Source organism: Lycorma delicatula, chromosome 7 (assembly GCF_047948215.1).
Source record: "Lycorma delicatula isolate Av1 chromosome 7, ASM4794821v1, whole genome shotgun sequence".
NCBI lineage: Eukaryota > Metazoa > Arthropoda > Insecta > Hemiptera > Fulgoridae > Lycorma > Lycorma delicatula.
In genome coordinates, this window is record NC_134461.1 from 29,814,235 (window position 1) to 29,818,309 (window position 4,075).

Consider the following 4,075-nt stretch of genomic DNA (forward strand, 5'->3'; position numbering starts at 1 on the left):
AAATGAAATTATATTTTGGATTCACAGTTAAGACTAATTAAGCCAAACAAATGTAAGACTTTTAATACACTGTAAAACACTTATTATTGGTGTGTTGTATTTGCACTGGTAGGTACATTAAACATAAAATTCAGGCATTTATCTTTTTGGAAACTATTATTTTTTTTAAATTCCTATTTAAAGAATTGCTGAGTTTATTTTTTCAACTTTGTGAAATCATAAAATGGATTAGATGTGTCATTTGCCTAATCATTTGTAAGATATATTATACTTATTGCAAGTAAACTGTTAAAAGACAATACCAAACAATATTGGAATTTTTAATGTCATTGAGGAATACCATCTACATTTGAAGTGATAACTCTAGTTTCCTAACTTCATCTGCTTTCTAAAGTTGACCATTAAAAAGTCTTAATCATTAATGGGTGTTATTAAAATAAATGTTTACATAGTTTGATATTAATAAGAAAATATTTTTTATATAAATGTAATAAACAATGGAAAAATTTATAAAATGATATAATGGTTTAAGAATACCACATCTTCCATTATTATAATACTGAATAGGAAAATAATTGATCTACCTACACTCGTTTTTAAATAAAAGTTACATTCAGTAATTAAAGAAATTTTTTTTTCTTTCTTATTTTTATATACAATAAAAATAAAATTTAACATACTGATTGCAATATATCACATCATTTGATTATATGCTGTGTAAACAAAGAATGAATCACAGATCAAAATTTGAGTAGATGGAAGAAGGACATAAAACGCAGACACTTTTCCCAAAGAATGCAAATTTTAATTCTCACTAATTTTTATGTATATTCACAAAATGTTGCATTGTAGCAGCAGCAGTTTTAACAGATATTTATTTTCAAATTTTAAAAAATTTTAAATATCACATGGCTGTCAAAAATGTTAATATTTACTTGAATAATTTTTTGTTAAATATATTGCATTTAATAGTAACAACAAAACAAAAAACTTTAATTAATTCACTTTAATATAAGACTTAGTCATACAGAAGAATACCTCAAAGACATAGCACTTCTGAATAAAAACTTACAACTTCTCCCATTTCTTAAAACTTAATAATGGAAAGTAACAGCAAAATTACAAAGGGCCAAAAACCAACTGAATAAGAATTTTATAATTAATTAACAACTATTTATCAGACAGATTAAGCAGTAACAAATTATTAATTGAACTAGTATGAAAAAATGCTAAATAACTTAAAATACATCAACAGAGTTAATAAAAATCAAATAACCAAATAAAATGTAAAAGTTATGAAAATAATACTGATAAACCATATATATACATACATAAAATGGAAAACTATATCATTATGAAAAAGTATCTAAATAAAAATGCATTTTATATTAACCTAAATCTACAAAATAATTTGAAGTTTAAAAAAACTAAATTTTACCACATACTCGCTAGAATTACACTATTCAAGTATGCAAATAGCATAAATGGCCATATTTCTTTTCTTTTTTTAAAAATAATTTTACATATTTCTGAAAATCCAGAACAGTGTTTTAACTATTATAAGGACCCAGAAAAGTTAAGGGAAAAAGTAAAATTAAAAAAAAACAAGATAAAATATACTGCAATACAGTTTCATCATAAAATTCTAAATCTGATCAATAATTTAATATAAAAATAATCCAGACTTCAAAAGTAATTGATGAAGATTCTAGGTTAAGAACTATGATATATGGAAGCAGTCAAGTTCTTTGAAATTCTGGGAATTCAATGGATTATATACACCCTGCAGCGTTTATTATTATTATTGTCATTTAAGTGTAATTCATTTTTACCTGAAGAGACATATGAATCTGCATTAATTATTGCTATATTAAGTAGCAAACAGCAAAAGCAATCTTCCACTTTCAGCATGTTTTCTTATATTGTCAATTAATGCCTTGCATACAGATTTTACCACAAAATAATTTAATATTGGTAATAAATAAAAACAAACCTTAAAAGTAATGATTTTTTTTTTTTACTGACAATTAGAAACCTTATACAATTATTCCATTATATTTATATATTCAACAGTAGTGTTACAATGATTACCAAATTTCATTCATCTAATGATTGACTCCAGAAAAAAGAGAAGTTGTTAACACTTTTTCTAACAGGCAGCTCAGACATTAGTGAGGCTTTTTCTGGAGTCATAAGTAGTAAACAGTCACTTCACTACATATGTGGCTGCTTCATTGACCGTACTAACCACAGGTTAATTTCTGTGGTATCACTGGTTACTTTTATGATATAAAAATAACTTGTATTGTATCTATCCAAGAGAAAGAGAAAAGGCAAATGATCCATGAAAAGAATAGTGTTTATGAAAGTTTTCTCTTTTTGGTTTTTAAATACTACTGAATTTACAAAAGGGAAGGAAACTTGTAACTCAGGAAATATATAGAATATTGAAATTAATTTATAAGTAACTCTGTAACATTGAAAAACCATTATTCAAATTATTATTTTTAAAAACGATGTAAATATCAAATTAAGGCGTAAGTAGACATTTGATCTGACTTATGGTAAAAAAAAACACTGCTCTAGACAACTTCCAATCAAGATTACCTACAAAACTACTATAAATAAACTAAAAATAAATAAATGAAAATTTTACAAGAATTAAATTGTAGGGCACAAAATTATTTAAACTATTTTATATTTTATACATATAACAGGTGACTAAAAAGTGCACCGGCACTTTGTCTATTTACTGTGAAATGCGGCAGTCATGGTGGGGTCGAATTGTAAAGCGATACAAGGAATTTTAGTTGCAATGGAGCCGTTTACCAGAAAGCAACGTGCTTTTTGCATATGGGCATTTTACTCATTGAATTAACAATAATTCTACTGTGACAGCACACTGTCAATATCACGCACATTGCCAGTTACGAGACATTAGCTTATCACCTAGCCCTGAATATTATTAGAAAATGGATCCAAACTGCAAGCTACTGGTTCTACAGTGGTTCTTCCACTGCACAGCCCCAAGGTGGTCATATGGGCTGCTGTGTGTTCTAATGGAATCATCGGACTGTACTTTTTTGAGGATCAAGATGAATAAGCACTTGTTAATACACAGTGATACTGTGCAATGTGTGTTCTTGTGCCATCTCTACAATAGTTTCAAGGCATTAATTTAGAAACTTGGTTTCAACAAGATGGTGCGCTACATGCCACACATCAAATCAGACAATCGATACTGTTCAGCAACTTTTTCCCAATAAAGTGATTTCAAGAAGAGGCAATATTTACTGTCCCCCTAGGAGTCCCAGCTTATCACCTCTTGATTATTTCCTGTGGGGTTACCTAAAAGTAAGGTCTGTGAGAATAATTCAGCTGATACAAATCAATTAAAGGCAAACGTCGAGGCCCAAATAAGATTGATCTTGAAGGAAATGTGTGGATGCATTATCAATAAATTTTGTTCTCGATTTGAAAAAAGCATACAATCCAATGGATATCATTTAGACAATATTATTTTTGGCTCATAAATTTCCATTTTCTGTACATTACTTTTTTGTAAATAAATGAGCACAGAAATTTTACATCTTTTAATTATATACAAATCATAGTGCTGATACCCTTATTCATCACCCTGTGTATATATATATATATATATATATATATATATATATATATATATATATATATAATTTGAAAAAAGATACTGTCTGAAATTTCATAACTATAACTGGAAAATATAATAGAAAATATTTAATGCGAAGTAAAATATATGTATATAAAATTCATAAATTTCAAATGTGATTTCAAGGAAAAAATACATGATACATTACACAAATATATAAACAAAACAAAAATTAAATTCTTAAGGATTTAAAACATAACTGTTTAAACTTCAACTGTTTATGAAGTTATAAAATTATACAATAAAAGAAAACATGAATCAGTAACTTTTTTTTAAGAAATTGCCAAGTCTTTTTTTTAATAATATATCATAAAAATTTTAAACATCAAAATATAATTAAAATATAAAAATAAAATCAATCATAAAAAAATATTGAGGCATTGAATT